The sequence below is a fragment of the Palaemon carinicauda genome, chromosome 7, assembly GCF_036898095.1.
Source record: "Palaemon carinicauda isolate YSFRI2023 chromosome 7, ASM3689809v2, whole genome shotgun sequence".
In the NCBI taxonomy this organism is placed as follows: Eukaryota; Metazoa; Arthropoda; class Malacostraca; order Decapoda; family Palaemonidae; genus Palaemon; species Palaemon carinicauda.
Genome location: NC_090731.1, coordinates 165,206,217 through 165,226,892, shown reverse-complemented (window position 1 = coordinate 165,226,892; position 20,676 = coordinate 165,206,217). Strand labels below are relative to the sequence as shown.

General features: G+C 44.8%; 1 protein-coding gene across 1 annotated transcript in view; it reads right to left on the bottom strand.

Annotated features, from left to right (window-relative positions):
• Positions 1–19,815, bottom strand: part of LOC137644126 (transmembrane protein 164) — a 105,099-nt gene extending 85,284 nt beyond the window's left edge. The window contains exon 1 of the mRNA XM_068377098.1: positions 19,685–19,815. The gene's annotated coding sequence lies outside the window, so the exon portion shown is untranslated. The remainder of the gene's footprint in view (positions 1–19,684) is intronic.
• Between the last annotated feature and the right edge of the window lie 861 nt (positions 19,816–20,676).

Genomic DNA, 20,676 nt, shown 5'->3' with positions numbered 1-20,676 from the left:
CTTCCTCTTCCGAAATATCTTCGAGGTCCTGCTCAAGGATAACATCTTGAAGAGTTGGGCTGCAAGCAGTCTGGCACCGAGAGCTGTTTGTATCCTGGCGCCGAGCGCTGCTAACATCCTGTCGGCGAGAAGCGGTATCGTCACGATGACAAGAAACGGAACCGTCCTGATAAGGCAGGCTGCTTTCGTCCTGAAAATGCAGGCTGCCTTCGTCTTGAAAATGCAGACTGCATTCGTCCTGTTTCCTAAAATGATATTTTCAATTTAAAATAAATTTTTGAATATACTGTACTTACCCGGTGAATATATAAATAGCTGACGTCTCCGACTGTCGACAGATTCCAAAAACTCGCGAGCGATCGCCATGAAGGTTGTCGGGTGTGCCCACCAGCGCCGACTATCGGCCAGATACCGCATATACTTCTCAACCAAACCAGTTCTTCTCAGTCCGTAGGGTCTCTATCAGGGAGGAAGGGAGGGCCTTTAATATTATATATTCACCGGGTAAGTATATTCAAAAATTTATTTTAAATTGAAAATATAATTTCTAAATATTAAACTTAGCCAGTGAATACTGTATATAAATAGCTGATTCACACCCATGGTGGTGGGTAGAGACCAGTATTAAAACAATAAAGGCGTATATGCTCAAGAGTTTTTGACAAATATTCAAAAAACAAACTTAAGTATAGGTACCTGGTAAGGAAGCTGACTCTGATGATTACTCTGCCTCATTAGTCCGCTATCCTCACCAAGCCCAGCGATCCTCTTAGGATGCTGAAAGACTCCCAGGAGCTGCTATATCCAGGGTGAACACCCCATAAAGCCTCTGAACAACCTCGTAGCGGTTTCGTTCTAGATAAATAAAATTTAAGAGCTCTAACGGGGCACAGCACTCTTTCAACTTCATTACCTACAATCTCAGAAAGACTAGGGATTTCAAATGATTTAGGCCAAGGACGAGACGGAAGTTCATTCTTGGCCAAAAAACCAAGTTGAAGAGAACATACTGCTTTGTTAGCTGAGAAGCCGATGTTCTTACTAAAAGCATGTATCTCACTAACCCTTTTAGCCGAAGCCAAGCTCACCAAAAAAAGTCTTGAGGGTAAGATCCTTCAGGGAGGCTGAATTTAACGGTTCAAACCTGTCTGACATAAGGAACTGTAGGACCACGTCCAAGTTCCAAGCAGGAGTCGAAATATGCCGCTCCTTGGAAGTCTCGAAAGACTTAAGCAGGTCTTGGAGATCTTTGTTATTAGAAAGATCCAAACCTCTATGTCTGAAAACAGAAGCTAACATGCTTCTGTAGCCTTTAATGGTGGATGCAGAGAGGGAGCGACCGTTTCTCAGATAAAGCAGAAAATCCGCAATGTGCGCTACAGAGGCACTGGAAGAGGAAATAGAGGAGGACTTGCACCAGTCTCTAAATACCTCCCATTTCGACTGATAGATCTTGATGGTAGAGGATCTTCTAGCCCTCGCGATCACTCTAGCTGTCTCCTTCGAAAACCCTCGAGCTCTAGAGAGTCTTTCGATAGTCTGAAGGCAGTTAGACGAAGCGCGGGGAGGCTTTGATGAAGTCTCTTTACGTGAGGCTGTCGTAAGAGATCCATCCGCAACGGTAGACTTCTTGGAACGTCTACCAGCCATAGAAGTACCTCTGTGAACCACTCTCTCGCGGGCCAGAGGGGAGCAACCAACGTCAACCTGGTCCCTTCGTGAGAGGCGAACTTCTGCAGCACCTTGTTTAGGATCTTGAAAGGTGGAAAGGCATAAACGTCCAGGTGAGACCAGTCCAGAAGAAAAGCGTCTATGTGGGCCGCCTCTGGATCTGGGACCGGAGAGCAATAAGTCGGGAGCCTTTTTGTCAACGATGTCGCAAAGAGATCGATGGTGGGTTGACCCCAAGTCATCCAAAGTCTCTCGCACACATCCTTGTGGAGCGTCCACTCCGTAGGAATCACCTGACCTCTTCGACTGAGACAGTCCGCCAAGACATTCAACTTCCCTTGGACGAACCTCGTCAAAAGAGAGATGTTTCGATCTTTTGACCAAATGAGAAGGTCCCTTGCGATAACAAAAAGAGCATGGGAGTGAGTGCCTCCTTGCTTCGAGATGTAAGCCAAGGCCGTGGTATTGTCTGCATTCACCTCCACCACCTTGTTTCGAATCAGACTCTCGAAACTCCTTAGTGCTAGATGGACTGCTAACAGCTCCTTGCAGTTTATGTGAAGACTCCTCTGGTCTGCGGACCAAAGACCCGAGCATTCCAGATTGTCCAGAGTCGCCCCCCAACCCAAATCCGATGCGTCTGAAAACAACACATGGTTTGGGTTCTTGACTGCCAGAGAAAGACCTTCCCGAAGTCTTATATTGCTGTCCCACCAAGCTAGGCAAGTCTTGACTGGATCGGAGATTGGAATCAAGACCGTCTCTAAAGTCTTCTCCTTGTTCCAATGGGAGTCTAGGTGGAACTGGAGAGGGCGCAGGTTGAGTCTCCCTAGAGAGATAAACTGTTCCAGAGACGAAAGCGTCCCCAGGAGGCTCATCCAATCTCTCGCAGAGCAACGGTTTTTCTCTTGCACGAGACGGACTTTGAGCAAAGCCTGCTCGATCCTGTGGGCAGACGGAAAAGCCCGAAAAACTCGACTCTGTATCTCCATCCCCAAATAGAGAATGGTCTGGGATGGAGTCAGTTGTGACTTCTCCATGTTTACCAAGAGGCCTAACTATTTCGCAAGATCCAAAGTCCATTGTAGGTCCTGCAGACAGCGATGACGGGACGACGCTCTGAGTAACCAGTCGTCCAAATACAGGGAGGCTCTGATCCCCGATAAATGTAGGAACTTCGCTACATTTCGCACGAGCCTCGTAAAAACAAGAGGAGCAGGGCTGAGGCCGAAGCACAGTGCTTGGAATTGATACACCACCTTCCTGTACACAAACCTCAGATAATGTTGAGAGTCTGGATGTATCGGAATGTGGAAGTACGCATCCTGCAAGTCGAGAGAGACCATCCAGTCGCCCTCTCTGACTGCTGCCAAAACGGATTTGGTGGTCTCCATCATGAACTTTGTTTTAACAACAAACACGTTGAGAGCACTTACATCCAGCACTGGCCTCCAACCTCCTGTGTTCTTCGGAACCAGGAAGAGACGGTTGTAAAAACCTGGGGATTGAAGGTCCTAGACTTTCACCACCGCCCCCTTTTCTAACAACAGAGACACCTGAAGATGTAATGCCTGTCTCTTTGTCTCCTCTCGATACCTGGGAGAGAGGTCTATCGGAACTTTTACCAGAGGAGGTCTTCGTACAAAAGGAATTTTGTAACCCTCCTTCAGCAACAAAACAGACTCCCGGTCTGCACCCCTCTTCTCCCAGGCCTGCCAGAAGTTGGTCAATCTGGCACCTACTGCTGTCTGAGGACGTGGGCAGTCAGACTCTGCCACGGGAGGATTTAGATCCTCTCTTCTTGCCTCGCTTGCTATCGGCACGAGAGCCTCCCCTACTTGGAGCTCTGCCACGAAAAGGCGGGATAAACCTTGCTGCTGGCGTGTCAAACTTAGGTCTGCTGACATGAGAAGACGAAGGTACAGCCTTACGAGCAGGCGTGGCCATTAAATCATGAGTGTCCTTCTGTACAAGAGACGCCGCGATATCTCTAATAAGCTGTTGAGGGAACAAAGCAGAAGACAAGGGCGCAAAGAGAAGTTCTGACCTCTGACAAGGAGTGACCCCTGCAGAAAGAAAAGAACACAGAGTCTCTCTCTTCTTAAGAACCCCTGCTGTGAACGTAGCAGCAAGTTCATTCGAGCCATCCCTTATTGCCTTGTCCATGCACGACATTATCTGAATAGAGACATCCCGGTCCGCTGACAAGACTTTCCTACTCCAGGCTCCCAGGGACCAATCCAAAAAATTGAAAACCTCGAAGGCACGGAAAATTCCTTTAAGGAAATGATCCAGATCTGTAGAGGACCAGCAAACCTTCCAGCGTCTCATGGCCAGACGACGAGGAGAGTCTACAAGGGTTGAGAAGTCTCCCTGAGCAGAGGCAGGCACCCCCAAGCCGAGAACTTCTCCCGTGTCATACCAGACGCTCGCACGAGAGGCCAACTTGAAAGGGGGAAAGGCAAAAGAGGACATGCCCTAATTCCTCCTGGACATTAACCAGTCTCCCAACAAACACAAAGCTCTCTTAGAAGAGCGAGAGAGCACCAACTTCGTGAACGACGGAGTCGAAGAAGTCAGGCCCAGCGTGAACTCAGATGGAGGTGAACGAGGAGCAGCAGAAACAAAATGATCGGGAAACAGATCCTTAAAGATAAGCATTATCTTCTTAAAGTCAAGGGATCGCTGAGCAACCCTAGGCTCCTCTCCATCCGAAAGAGTCCTCAAAGGAACATCAGCAGGAAGGGGATCAACAACTTCCTCATCCGAAGGAACATCATCCGACAAAGGCAAAGTCTCGCGACACGGAGAAGCATGCCGAGGAGGTAACGACTGACAGGCTATATCAATATGCGACGGGGCCGCAGCAAAAGCAGAGGTAACGACGTCACGTCGAGACTGCAAAGACAAAGTCTTGAGGCTGACAAACAACAACAGACTGTGGCGACTGACGTTCGACATCACGTCGGGACTGTACAGACTGCAGGACTTGAGGTTGAAAAACAACACCCGACCGCGGCGACTGACGTTCGACGTCACGTCGGGACAACGGAGTCGGCCGACGAACGTCACGTCGAGACTGCGGTGATTGTTGCTGAACGTCACCTTGAGACTGCGGAAAATGACGTTCCACGTCACGTAACTGACGTGACTGACGAGGAACACGATCAGAGTCACGTTTAACAGCACCGATAACATTAGCGCTCACGTCAAAATGACGAGACAAATCTCGCTTAGGCGGTAGAAGACCTGAGTCACGCTTGTCGGACTGGCGAACCTCAAGCATAGGATCTATACGAACCTGGTCACGCTCATAAACCTCCATTAAGGATGAAAGTTTCAACTGCATGTCTTGTAGACACTCCACTTCGGGTCAACGGGAGTCGAAACGGGCCGTGACGTCGGCAACGTCTGTGCATGCAAGTCATCGCACCGAACGAGACCCTCGGATTCAGCGTCACGCTTATGCTTAACAGGCGAACAGCCATCCGATGACTGAATACGGTCAGAGCTGTCCCAATGACTACAGCCAGGACGCTGGACCTGTCCTGAAGGGACTGACTTGCGTTTTAAGGGTCTTGAAACCTCACGCCACGGTTTCTTAAGAGGCAAATCATCGGAAGACGAGGAGAATTTAGTTTCTCCCGTCTTATGGCAAGGATGTGCTTGAGGAGCAACGTCTGATACCTTTGAGGGAACGTCTGTACGTTGGTTTACACCTCTCACTCCCTTAAGTCCTACGACATTCCTTCTCCCTGGTGCAGGGGAGCTTGAAAGAGGTCTCGGACTAGGTAAGCGACAAGCACGAACAGACGAACCCTCCGTCGCAACACTAAACACATTAGTCGCACTTTCCACTTTACCACTTTGACTTTCCACTTTACCACTTTGACTCTTTAAAAGCTTAACGTCGGACATAAGCTGGTTTCTGTCCGATGCCAAGGTTTCGACCTTCTCACCCAACGCTTGAATAGCCATTAACATTTCACGCATTGAAGGTTCATGAGTGCCAATAGGGGGTTCAGAAACTACCACTACAGGGGAAGGATTAGGTTCAGGGGCATGGGAAGAGGAAAAATCTATAGATCTAGAAGAGCTTCTCCTCACCCTATCTCTTTCGAGTTTCCGAGTATATTTCTCATACTCCAACCACTCGAATTCCGATAAAACCACACATTCCTCACACCGATCTCCTAATTGACAGGATTTACCCCGGCAATTAGCAAAAACAGTATGAGGATCGATAGAAGCTTTCGGAAGACGTTTGTTACAGTCTTTCGCACATTTACGATAGACAGGAGAAGGGTCAGCCATTATGAAAACCCAAAGAAAATCCAAAGGAAAGCCAAGTTCATCAACAAAAATCAAAAAAAGGGTTTCAAGAGTTTTATTGAAGCAAAAAACCAACACAGCGAAAGCAATAAAACCAAAACCAAGTACTTCACCAATCGGTAGAAAACTTGAGGTCAAGAGCGAGCGGAACCAATGTTGTCTGGACCACCGACAGAGAAGAACTGGTTTGGTTGAGAAGTATATGCGGTATTTGGCCGATAGTCGGCGCTGGTGGGCACACCCGACAACCTTCATGGCGATCGCTCGCGAGTTTTTGGAATCTGTCTACCGTCGGACACGTCAGCTATTTATATATTCACCGGCTAAGTTTAATATTTTAAAAAAAAGGAGGTGGTAACGTCCTGGCGTTTCGAATGAGAAACTGAATCGTCCTGGCGCCGAGAACAAGAGGCAGTATCGTCCTGGCGCCGAGAGCGGGAGGAAGTAACTTCCTGACATCGTGCCGATGAAGCGGGTGTGCGTTGTCGTACGGCCGACGAAGTGAGCAGAGGTTTCTTGGGAGAGATACTAATTCCCTCTTGGAAGATGATCTCTTAATAGGTAAAGAGACGTCCTTACGTCTGACGGACTGTGAAGGAGGGTGGCTGAAAGCTTGAACTAACGATGTAAGTTGTTCCTGCATAACAACCATGAAAGCTTTAGCCACCTCCGCTGGCTCTCGCGGTTCCGAAGGAGGCAGTTGTCGTACGGCTTGTTTGGGAGCGCTGGCAGAAGAAGCAGGGAGTTTAGCAGGATTAACTGGGCTAAGGACTCTCTGTTTCGTCTCTTAACAGGAACAACATCGAAATCGTCTTCCGAAGGATCAGGTTCTCGGCTACTCGAACCGGGAGAGGGAGAGCAAGACTGCACATCCCGGTTCCACCTTCTCTTCGTTGGTCTTGATTCGTAATGCCAATTACGTCTGGGAGAAGGATCAGGTGAAGACACAAACGTATCCGACACGCCTTTTCTACGGCGGTCAAGAGCAGCCTGGGAGGTCGCAACAGGACTGTCTGAGGCGACGACTGACCGAGGATAAGCACCTCTCACCCCCTTTTGGCTTTTGACGTACCTTCTCCCTTGGTCCTGGGAGCTTGGTAGAGGTCTAGACCTAGGGGTATGACAGATTCGATCGGCCGCCACCTCCACTGCACTTTCACAAGCACTAATTTCACTTACACCCTTACCTTTAAAGGCCTCAAATTGTGCTTTAATGGCCTCTAACTCAGCAGCTATCCTAGCATACCGAGGGTCATCCGTAGGCACAGATCCTGTAGAAGGGGCAGGAGTTACTACATTCGGGGAAGGAATAACTTCCAAAGAGGTTACAATTAAAGGGTCAATAGATAAATCTAAGCTAGCTTCACTAGCAGACTTTGGCTTTGATTTAGCTCTCCTAGCTCTATCAACTTCAAGTTTGCACACATAGCTAACCAATTATCATCATTTAAACCCTCGCATTCCTTGCACCTATTAACTAGAGCACATTCAAACCCCCTGCAACCCATACAGATAGTGTGAGGGTCAACCGACACTTTCGGTAACCTCACCTTGCAAATATCATTCGCACATATACGAATATGAATTTTTTCACTCATGATAATAAAGTAAAAAAGACAAAAAACAAAAACAAACACGATTGCCAAATCCCAACACAGTGTACTTCACCAAAAACGAAGTCCAAAAAAGCGATGAAGGGAAAGCGATCCGAATAAACTCTAAATGGCGGACCAACGATGTTGTCGATCCGGCCGGCAGAGATAATTTGAGGAACAGAAAACGGGAATGATTCCAGGTACCACCCTGTAAGAGTTGTTAACCATCTAACCACACAACCACCACAAGGCGGTTGCCGCGATTTTCGATTAAATTCTGCGGAAGTCGGAGACTCAGCTATATATATATATATATATATATATATATATATATATATATATATATATATATATATATATATATATATATATATATATATATATATACAGTGAACCCTCGCTACTTCGCGGTTCGACCATCGCGGATTCACCACTTCGCGGATTTTTTTCATAACCCATGTATATACATATATCGCGGATTTTCCAGAAATATCAAAAATACCGCGATGTGACCGATGGTGCGAGATTGGAGAAAGTAAGGAAAATTGAATTGTGATTGATTTTCAATATAAATGAAACTTTGAGGAGCAACAAAGATATCATTTGTTAGAGAGATAGAGAGAGGTAAGGAATGGGAGGTAGTGAAAAGTAGCCCACAGAGAGAGAGAGAGAGAGAGAGAGAGAGAGAGAGAGAGAGAGAGAGAGAGAGAGAGAGAGAGAGAGATAGGTAGAGAGAGAGAGAGAGAGAGAGATAGAGGGGGGTTTAAATGTAATAAACAAAAAAATTTGATAGGTTATAACACATTGGTGCTTATATAATATCAACTGTATACTGTAGACGGTTTGAATAAGTTAAGAAATGGTATAAATGATACTTTGTTAGTGTATTCGTACACACTCAAGAGCGGCAGCTAGATGACAGCTGATCTAATCACAGCCAAAAGTAAAAAAAAAAGAAGTCAACAATACTCGACTTTTAAAACAAACCCGAAATTTAAAAACAAAAGTACACGCTTTCTTAATGTGCAATTAACTATTTAAAGAGTGGCAATTTTCTAGAATAAAATGATATTTCCCAAAAAATAGTGGTTTGCTGGTGAAATCGGATGCCGTATTTTTAGCTATGATTGAAATGGATGTAAACTCGGCCTAATTATTTCGTTTCGTATTTAATTGACACTAAGAAAACTAATTTTAGTTTCTTCATCTAAATGTAAGTATTGTATAACACGAGAGAGAGAGAGAGAGAGAGAGAGAGAGAGAGAGAGAGAGAGAGAGAGAGAGAGAGAGAGAGAGAGAGAGAGAATCAGCTGTTGTACTCAAATGGCGTGTTTTTGTTTCGTGAGAATTTCATCGCCACGACTTTAACAACAACATACTGTACTGAACTTTACAGTATTATACAGACTACTGTAATATGATAAAGTAAAATATTTGTAATCTATTTTATATGAAATGGGGCTATTTTTTTTTTTTAAATTTACATTTACGTATGTAAAACAACACTCTCTCTCTCTCTCTCTCTCTCTCTCTCTCTCTCTCTCTCTCTCTCTCTCTCTCTCTCGTAGATTGTTTTCCTGCTTTGCTACGTATGTATGATTTTATATAGATACGGTAAATAATATTTGTAATAACATATTTTATTAAAGCTTTTACTGTAATATCATTATTTATCACTTTCATCATGCGTGTTAAATTCCTTTGTTTGTTTACTGAACGTACTTTATGACGCCGTCGTTTCAGGCGGCTTGAAACGACGTCATAAAGAAAAACATTTCATTTGGAAGTCCTAAGAAAAATTAAGTAAAACATTAGTAATAACCAAATCAACATACTGTACTGAATAATCAATATAATCGATGCAGAAACTAACATATACACAGATGTGTAAATGCGTTTGTTTCTTCATTATAATCAGAGATAAACGTAAACAAAACATTGGTTGCCATTTTTTATCATGCTTTTTGGCGTGTTTAGGAAACGCATGATATAAAGTCGCCCTTAATATTTGTGCCTGTTTTAGTTTAGGGTACGTTAGTACATGCATTAAGTGTTCTGTACATTAAAGGGTAGTTTGTTAACAGTACTACGTACAAGGGAAGGTTTTAAAAGTCTGAATATACATGTTAAATAAATGGGTAAATATGGTGTCACTACTTCGCGGATTTTCACCTATCGCGGCCGGGTCTGGAACCTATCTACCGCGATAAACGAGGGTTCACTGTATATATATATAACTGCCAGGTAAGTACTATTCATAAAAATACAGATTAATAATAAAAATTTGTGATTTGTTCCTACACAAATACAAACCTTCGTCTTTTAGTAAGAGATTTATCCTTCGGAAGGAGGAAGTCCCTGTGACCAAACTGGCTGGTTAACTTACAGGGAAAATGTCCAAGCACTCTGGTCCTATACAGGAAGAAAAGTGATGTCTCCTGTCAACCTCGTGACAATTTGAACATGAAGATGAGGAAAGTGTTAGGGTACATCACTACCAGGGACTGGTAAATGATTAAAGAAGAACTTATATCTGTGTGGAGCGGTCGTGAACAGGTGAGAGCATATTGCTGTAGAAGGGCAAACGCGAACAGGTGAGGGCGTGTCCTTCTAGGCGAACTCCAATAGGCGCTTGTGATAAGCAGGTTCTAGCACGATAACTGGTAAAGGCACAAGGGGTGAACACTATGTGTGCACACAAACAGGTGACCGTAAAGAGTGAGTGCCATGAGCTTGATCTAACTGAAGAGGGCATGCCCAAAAGTGAGCATGAGTAAATGAATGTTCAGGACCATACAGGTGTACATTAACCAGTGAGCAAGAGTATGATATGTCTCATAAAGATTGGAAGATCTTACTTGTCTCTGTGCTGAGAAGGGAATTCTGGAGAGTACTCATGGGGAAACAAAAAGATGAGGACATAATCCTGCTGGAATGCCAGTGCGTAAACAGATGAGGGCGTGCTCCTGTAGGAGCATATGCGGGCACTCACACCGAAGCGTGCATGTGAACACGTGAGAACGAGTTCCCACAGGAGCACAATAGTGGGTGCATGTGAACAGATGAGGGCATCATCGCAAGTTTTCGTCTTCTTTTCGTCCTCATTGAAGGGAATCAAAGGACTACAGAAGCAGCACTGTCTCTCACAAGGGGAGAAAAACGGTAGGAGTCACGCTAACGTAACTCCTTTCAATCAGTTTTTGAGACTTCTTCGTCCAATGGGGGAAAAGTGGGACGGAGCCCTTCCATCCCAACCGGCAGTGTGAGGTAAGACCAAGGACTGTCTTATTCATCTTCTATAGTGGAAGGAGTCATGGAATCCTGGTACAGGACTGTCTCTCCCAAGGGGAGAGAAATGGTAGAACTTTTATGTTCAATAAGGGGAAAAGAAGGACTAAGCTTATCTCTGCAGGAAGAGACGAAGGTGAGGCAGAAGTGGAGGATGAACCTAAAAGTTCTCCTTCTAATGTGGTTTCTAGGCCAACGACAACTATACTTCAACAAAAAAGAGATCCTAGGAACTCCATGAAGAGACAGCCCGCTAGCAGATGTGTCTCTAGCACCTTTCCAGACATGGAATGACACTGATGAGAAAAGGGGCAGCACCCCTCCTCATCAACTCTGTGGCTGCAGACATTTCTTCCCATTCACGAGGGAATAAATAACAACAGTAATGCTATCCAATACGCTTCACAGTTAATACACACTTCATGCTTCCAATCCAATACTAACAACCATTCACTTTCTGAAAAATGTTATTTTCATTAGTAAAATAAATTTTTGAATATACTTACCCGATAATCATGTAGCTGTCAACTCTGTTGCCGACAGAAATCTACGGTCGGGATACGCCAGCGATCGCTATACAGGTGGGGGTGAACACAACAGCGCCATCTGTGGTCAGGTACTCCAGTACTTCTTGTCAACACCACCTCAATTTTTTCCTCGGTCCACTGGTTCTCTATGGGGAGGAAGGGTGGGTCAATTAAATCATGATTATCGGGTAAGTATATTCAAAAATTTATTTTACTAATGAAAATAACATTTTTCAATATTAATCTTACCCGATAATCATGTAGCTGATTCACACCCAGGGTGGTGGGTGGAGACCAGCATACATGTTAACAAAGAAGCTAAGTATCCCGTATTTTATTTTATTAGTTATTCAAAAATAACATAAAATAAATAAGTACCTGGTAAGGAAGACGACTTGAACCATTACTCTGCCTTTATTAAGTACGTCTACCTTACTGAGCGTAGCGGTCCTCTTAGGATGCTGAACGACTCTTAGGTGCTGAAGTATAAAGGGCTGCAACCCATACTAAAGGACCTCATCACAACCTTTAACCTCGGCGCTTCTCAAGAAAGAATTGACCACCCGCCAAATCAACAAGGATGTGGAAGGCTTCTTAGCCGACCGTACAACCCATAAAAAGTATTCAAGAGAAAGGTTAAAAGGGTTATGGGATTATGGGAATGTAGTGGCTGAGCCCCCGCCTACTACTGCATTCGTTGCTACGAATGGTCCCAGGGTGTAGCAGTTCTCGTAAAGAGACTGGACATCTTTGAGATAGAATGATGCGAACACTGACTTGCTTCTCCAATAGGTTGCATCCATAACACTCTGCAGAGAACGGTTCTGTTTGAATGCCACTGAAGTAGCCACAGCTCTCACTTCATGTGTCCTTACCTTCAGCAAAGCAAGGTCTTCTTCCTTCAGATGAGAATGTGCTTCCCTAATCAGGAGCCTGAATAGGTAAGAAACTGAGTTCTTAGACCTTGGAAGAGAAGGCTTCTTGATATCACACCATAAGGCTTCTGATTGTCCTCGTAAAGGTTATGACCTTTTTAGATAGTACCTAAGAGCTCTAACTGGGCAAAGTACTCTCTCCAGTTCGTCCCCCACCAAGTTGGACAGGCTTGGGATCTCGAACGACTTAGGCCAAGGACGTGAAGGAAGCTCGTTTAGCAAAAAACCGAGCTGCAAGGAACATGTAGCCGTTTCAGATGTGAAAACTATGTTCCTGCTGAAGGCGTGGATCTCACTTACTCTTTTAGCTGTTGTCAAGCACACGAGGAAAAGAGTTTTTAATGTGAGGTCCTTAAAAGAGGCTGATTGGAGAGGTTCAAATCTTGATGACATAAGGAACCTTAGGACCACGTCTAGATTCCAGCCTGGAGTGGACAACCGACGTTCCTTTGAGGTCTCAAAAGACCTAAGGAGGTCCTGTAGATCTTTGTTGGTGGAAAGATCCAAGCCTGTGTGGCGGAAAACCGCTGCCAACATACTTCTGTAACCCTTAATCGTAGGAGCTGAAAGGGATCTTACGTTCCTTAGATGTAACAGGAAGTCAGCAATCTGGGTTACAGTGGTACTGGTTGAGGAAACTGCATTGGCCTTGTACCAGCTTCGGAAGACTTCCCCTTTAGACTGATAGACTCTGAGAGTGGATGTCCTCCTTGCTCTGGCAATCGCTCTGGCTGCCTCCTTCGAAAAGCCCCTAGCCCTTGAGAGTCTTTCGAAAGTCTGAAGGCAGTCAGACGAAGAGCGTGGAGGTTTGGGTGTACCTTCTTTACGTGAGGTAGACGTAGAAGGTCCACTCCTAGAGGAAGAGTCCTGGGAATGTCGACCAGCCATTGCAGTACCTCTATGAACCATTCTCTCGCGGGCCAGAGCGGAGCCAACCAACGTCAGCTGTGTCCCTTTGCGAGAGGCGAACTTCTGAAGTACCCTGTTGACAATCTTGAACGGCGGGAATGCATACAGGTCGAGATGGGACCAATCCAGCAGAAAAGCATCCACGTGAACTGCTGCTGGGTCTGGAATCGGAGAACAATACAACGGGAGCCTCTAGGTTATCGAGGTAGCGAACAGATCTATGGTTGGCTGACCCCACAGGGCCCAAAGTCTGCTGCAAACATTCTTGTGAAGGGTCCACTCTGTGGGGATGACCTGACCCTTCCGGCTAAGGCGATCTGCCATGACATTCATATCGCCCTGAATGAACCTCGTTACCAGCGTGAGCTTTCGATCTTTTGACCAGATGAGGAGGTCCCTTGCGATCTAGAACAACTTCCACGAATGAGTCCCTCCCTGCTTGGAGATGTAAGCCAAGGCTGTGGTGTTGTCAGAGTCCACCTCCACCACCTTGTTAAGCTGGAGGGACTTGAAGTTTATCAAGGCCAGATGAACCGCCAACAGCTCCTTGCAATAGATGTGAAGTGTCCTTAGCTCCTGATTCCATGTTCCCGAGCATTCCTGTCCGTCCAAAGTCGCACCCCAGCCCGTGTCTGAAGCGTCAGAGAAGAGACGGCGGTCGGGTTTCTGAACAGCCAAAGGTAGACTTCCTTGAGAAGAAAGCTGTTCTTTCACCACGTGAGAGTAGACCTCCTCTCTTCGGAAACAGGAACTGAGACCGTCTCTAGCGTCATGTCCTTTATCCAGTGAGCCGCTAGATGATACTGAAGGGGAGGGAGGTGGCGTCTCCCTAACTCGATGAACAGGGCCAGCGATGAAAGTGTCCCTGTTAGACTCATCCACTACCTGACTGAGCATCGGTTCCTTCTCAGCATGCTCTGGATGCATTCTAGGGCTTAGTAGATCCTTGGGGCCGACGGAAAAGCCCGAAAAGCTCGACTCTGAAGATCCATACCCAGGTAGACAATGGTCTGGGATGGGACGAGCTGGGACTCCTCAAAATTGACCAGGAGGCCCAGTTCCTTGGTCAGATCCATAGTCCATCTGAGAATCTCCAGACAGCGACGACTTGTGGGAGCTCTTAAAAGCTAGTCGTCTGACGGAGCCGGACACAAGATCATGGTACTGCTGCACAGTCTGTGAACTGTCAACCATGGGGAAGCGAGGAAGTACAGCGACAACCCGAAGCTGTCTAGACTGTCTGGGTCGTACAGACAACTCCTTATCGGGTTGCTGAGGTTGCCGCACTGCGTCACAACAAGTCACTTCTGCTGGTTGTTGAACGTCTTCCCAGTGACACACTGACTCCGTAAACAAAAAAAAAAAAAAAAAAAAAATCCTCTAACAAGGACTAAGCTTGGACTGCATGTCTTGCAACAAAGCTCAAGGTCTATGGGAGCGGGTGTGGTAACAGACGGGGTTAGCGACTGAAGTGGAACCATTACCCTCCCTGGAAGCATGTTATGCTTAAATAAAAGTCCATAGGAGGCTAAGCAGCTAAAGGCTCCTCTCCAAATGACAGAGTCCTCAAGGGAATATCAGAAGGAGGGAGAATAGCACTTTCTCATCTACAGGAACCATATCCGAGAAAAGCTAAGTTCTCTCAGTGAGGGTTTCACTGGTGCAAAAGCAGCAGACTAGAAGGCAACGTTATGAAACTGCTTGACAGTCTAGTGAGTTGGCAACAACCAAAGATGTGTGACTGAGGAGCATGCGGTAAGGTATGCAGAGCATGCTGTATGTAGAGCATGCTGTAAGGTAAGCAGAGCATGTTGCATGGCGTGCGGCTTATGCTGCATGGGAAGAGGCTCATGCTGCATGGGAAGAGGCTCATGCTGCATGGGATGAGGCTCATGCTGCATGGTATGAGGCTCATGCTGCATGGGATGAGGCTCATGCTGCAAGGGATGAGGCTCATGCCGCATGCATTGCGGAGGATGCCGCATAGTATGAGGCTCCTGCCTCATGGGTTGAGGCGGTTGCCGCATAGCATGAGGCTCCTGCCTCATGGTTTGAGGAGGATGCCGCATAGCATGAGGCTCCTCATAGCATGAGACTCCTGCCTCATGGGTTGAGGAGGATGCCGTATAGCATGAGGCTCCTGCCTCATGGGTTGAGGAGGATGCCGCATAGCATGAGGCTCCTGCCTCATGGGTAGAGGAGGTTGCCGCATAGCATGAGGCTCCTGCCTCATGGGTTGAGGAGGATGCCGCATAGCATGAGGCTCCTCATAGCATGAGGTCCCTGCCTCATGGGTTGAGGAGGATGCCGCATAGCATGAGGCTCCTCATAGCATGAGGCTCCTGCCTCATGGGTTGAGGAGGATGCCGCATAGCCTGAGGCTGCTGCCTCAAGGATGGTGGAGGTTGCTGCAACGCATGAGGCTGCTGCCTCAAGGATGGAGGAGGTTGCCGCAACGCATGAGGCTCCTGCCTCAAGGGAAGAGGAGGTGAGTTGAGGCTCTTGCCTCAAGAGTTGAGGTTCTTGCCTCAAGAGTTGAGGCTCTTGCCTCAAGAGTTGAGGTTCTTGCCTCAAGAGTTGAGGCTCTTGCCTCAAGAGTTGAGGTTCTTGCCTCAAGAGTTGAGGCTCTTGCCTCAAGAGTTGAGGCTCCTGCCTCAAGGGTTGAGGAGGTTGCCGCAACGCATGAGGCTCCTGCCTCAAGGGAAGAGGAGGTGAGTTGAGGCTCTTGCCTCAAGAGTTGAGGCTCTTGCCTCAAGAGTTGAGGTTCTTGCCTCAAGAGTTGAGGTTCTTGCCTCAAGAGTTGAGGCTCTTGCCTCAAGAGTTGAGGCTCTTGCCTCAAGAGTTGAGGCTCCTGCCTCAAGGGTTGAGGAGGTTGCCGCATAGCAAGAGGGTCCTGCCTCAAGGAAAGTGGAGGTTGCTGCATAGCGCTGGTACCTGGCAACTCCCAATGCGGCAGCTCACGCATGGAGGCAGGAGGAGCCTCAACATCATACGTCTGGCAGGGTGGACTGCGCAGAGGTGGAGGAGCGCTCGCAGGAGGAGGTGTGCTAACCTTCTCTGCCTGAAACTCCTGCATCAACACCGCAAGCTGAGACTGCATTGTCTGCAGCATAGACCACTAGAGTCTAAGAAAGACAACAACAAACCGAGCTACTGTCCGTTGAGACTGAGGGTCTAAAACAGCTGGTGCGGCAACAGACGGAGTTACTGCCTGTTGCGGTACCACCTTGCCTCTCTGGGAGGTGTGCAGTTGTCGTACTGCAGCAAGTCCGAACTGACCCAGTGCTAATGGCTCCACCTAGGAGTTGGACTTGCGCGGAAGGGACCGACTTGCACTTAAAAGCTGCAAGATTTGGTCCATGGTTTCTGCGAGAAACCTCTTCCGCAGACGAGGAATAAATGGGCTCTCTCGTCTTTGTGTGGGTGGGGTGATCACGTCGGCTACGTGAGTTGGTTACACCCGAAACCACGGAGGGAAACGTCTGTTCGTCGATCAAGGCCTGATGAACCCATAAGTCCTTCGACGTTACTTCTCCCCTGGCTTGGGAGCTTGTAAGAGGTCCCAGACTAGGCGAACAACTGGCACGAACAGACGAACCCTCGAACGCAACACTGTAACACTTTGCGCTTATCACTTTATCACTTTTGATTTTCTGTTTGCACTTATTTCACTGAACTCGAAACTTTAAGTGGTTTGTACCTGAAACACGCAATTCTATCCTTCATTAAAAGTTAGTAATTGCGAAAACAGTATTACAATGTAACAGAAAAACATAATGAAAGATAAATAATTCAGTGGCTGGAAAAGAGACTAAACACTAGATCAAATAAACTACATTTAAAATCTCTCACCGCATAAAGCCTGGGAACAAGAATAAAACTCTAGAAACGTTTACCTTCTTCCCCTAAAGAGACTAGGGAGAAGAGCAAAAACGATAACAACGTTACCCGCTTGAACGAAACGTTTATCCTCCTCTCTCTCCCTCCGTCTCTATCTCTCTCTCTCTCTCTCTTGACTTAGAACCTGAGAGATGAGCCCAATTATATATATCGTTAAAACATATTATTGTTAAAGGAAAAAAAAAAAAAAAAAAAACTGAAAGATTTCCCAAATAAAAAGTTCCTTTATTAGAATTAAAACCATTTAAGCTAAGAAAGAATGAACAAAACGCTAGAATCGGTTTACTCTTACTGCAACGTGACACCGTGAATACTCTCTCTCTATCGTAACGATAGAGCGCAAGTTGAACGTTCTGAACGTCAACAACTGCAGAGACAAAACAAAACGTTAGTTCAACTTTGAAAACAGTACAAGACTATCAAAGAAATTCTTTCAAAAACATTAAAATAGCATAATATGTTAACAGGTAAAAACGAAATGACGGGCTCAATGTTAATTAACTTCGGTTCCAAGAAAAGACCGCCTACTATTAGGAAAGGTCGAATATAAACAAATATAAAAATTAATTTTAATAAGTTTATAATAAAAGGAAGTTAATCGAAGAGGCCTATAAAAGGCGGAGAGATATAAAATAAATCTATAACTTTTGTTAAGCAAAATTAAGAAAGAGAGTCTATACTCTCTTCGACACCAACACTTCCGTCTAAGGGAAGGGTCGGCCATTAAAAGTGAAAGAGAGTTCATACTCTCTTCGTCACCAAAATTAAATAAAAAATTAAATCAAATTAATTCCAAAAACTTGCTAAGCTAATGATAAAGCTTCCTGAATAGCGAAGGCTAAACTCTAGAGCAAATACATCACCAAATCGTGAGCAATAACTCCAGAATCAACAGCGTATCCATGTAGGTCTAGCCGGAGGCACGACAGAGGAAAAATTGAGGTGGTGTTGACAAGAAGTACTGGAGTACCTGACCACAGATGGCGCTGTTGTGTTCACCCCCACCTGTATAGCGATCGCTGGCGTATCCCGACCGTAGATTTCTGTCGGCAACAGAGTTGACAGCTACATGATTATCGGGTAAGATTAATATTGAAAAAGAAAAAGTTTTGCAAGGAGCTGTCTGTGCACGTGTACTCGACAGCGACCGAAACAAAAGAGGAATTTCTGACTAGAAAGAGGGCAGGGCAAAGCCCATACCCTCACCTGTTGGATAAACGTTGGTTATCTAACGTTGACAACCGATTCCAGCTCGCGGTGAAACAATCTCCCTAATCAAGGGTTGAGGGTTTGTATGACACGTAGGAACAAAATGAGATTTTGGAATACAGTCCACCTCTCCTTCTAAGAATCCGCCAAGTTTGGCTGCCATGGCTTCCATAGTGGAGATAAGTAATATCTGCATATATACACATAATTAAATTTTAATTTTACCAGACGGTTTTACGGAGATTATAGTGAAACTTGTGAAAATTCCGTTCTCCCTATTAGGTCTGAAATGTTATAGGTGTTACTCTGCCCTAGTTTTGGAGAATACAGAAATTAGTACTTTCATAAATACTGTACTTGATTCCAACAACGAAAACTAAAAAGACACTGGTGTTAAAAGGAACTCTAATTTCCAGTTCTCATCTTCCTCTTTGGAAATTAATGGGGTGTATGTATGATAGTGGCCACCTGTATGTATGATGACAGCTGACTAAGAATACGGCAGTGTAAGGGGGATCGCAAAGGGGCGTCAGCCAGCCTCCGGGTAGGTAAGTAGGTAAGGACACGGCTTGTAGGTTAGGTTAGGGGGGAAAGTTTAGGTTGGTTGACGTCCCTTTTTAATCCGCGCAAGAGAAACTGGCCGCCGATATACAAAGGCTCCATTACTTGTTTTACATACTCCCCAAACCAAAACAGACAGATGTCCCACTAAGACCTCATTATTGTTGTTCTTGCGGGAGTCATTCATCTCTACACCTAGTCATTTGCAAGAACCTTAGAAGACATATCCTTGGTCACTAGGAAAGGTTTTGTCCCCACAGCCAAAATTACTTAAAGTGATCTTGTGTACTGTGTTCTTACTCAAATTTCATAGTTTTCAAATGGTGCACGAGTAAAGATATAACAATCTACCAATATTATTACCATTACTACTAGCCAAGCCACAACCCTAGTAAGAATAGCAAGATGCTATAAACCCAAGGGCTCCAATAAGGAAAAATAGCCCAGTGAGGAAAGGAAATAAATAAATGAGAACAAATTAACAATAAATCATTCTAAATACAGTAACAAGGTAAACTACGGCAAGACTAGACATAAGAAATTTTATTTTTGTGGTTAGATCAATATCGGCTCTCGAAATAAATAAAATCCAGTTCTAACTAGTCTATTATTAGCTTGGACTTGTCAATAACAACATTTCCATCAATGGCGTTCTTAATAGGCTGCATTACGACGAATACGGTCGCCCTTACGTAACAACCTAATGAAAATCTATAAGAAAATAACTTTACTCAATCACTCAGAGTCAGGGATATACCTTAATTTAAGTTCGTCTTCAGAAAATACGTAATTTAAAGGTCCCACAGAGTCACAGGTCTTTGCACTATCAGATAAATACTGCAATACTTCTCTCCTTATCTGGTAGGTCGAAACAACTTCTGGTGGGCTGATTACCTCAAAAGAAAATGATAATATATTTTAGTCCTGCTTCTCGTATATATCTTTTCTGTTTAAAAGATTACATTACATTATTTAGAATTACAATCTTTACAAGATGGTTACAGTATATACAAGCATTTTTATACATAAATATAAATCCTCTAAATTAACTATGTGCACATGTTGATTGTGTTACTAGCTATTAAAAAAAACAATAATTGATATATTTTTGTGAATAATCATCGCTATTTAAAAGATTACATTACATTATTTATAATTACAATCTTTACAATATGGGTACAGTATATATATGCATTTTTATATAAACATAAACCCTCTAAATTAACAATTCAAAAATGATGATTTTTTACTAGAAATGAAATTAAAAAAACAATAATTAATATACTTTTTTATGGTTCTAGTATAGTGAATAATTATTTCTATTTCTTATTACCTCTTGAAAGAAATTTGCGTAATTATTATTTCTTTATTGTTTCACTGATATGAAAAGATATGAGTTATTACATAAATAGGGTACGGTGTTTATAGCCATAGTCAAAGTGCATTATCAAGTAAACATAGCAAATCCTATCTCTGCAATGCATCGTCTTCTAACATTCTTACTATGAAATCTATTGCCTCAAAAAACTCGTCCAACGTATAGTCGCATTTCCTCAAATGCTCTACCACCTTGCGGTATAGTTTTCCCTCTGACAATTTTTGATTAATGAGGCTCATGACCATGCCCTGGCCTAAGTCATTGGTACTAAGTCTTTTGATTTGCTCAATAATGATAGTTAACTCAAAACGGAACCTTTTTAATTCTACTGGGTTTAGTGACGGCACAAAGATGTTTGCTAACTTGCGGTG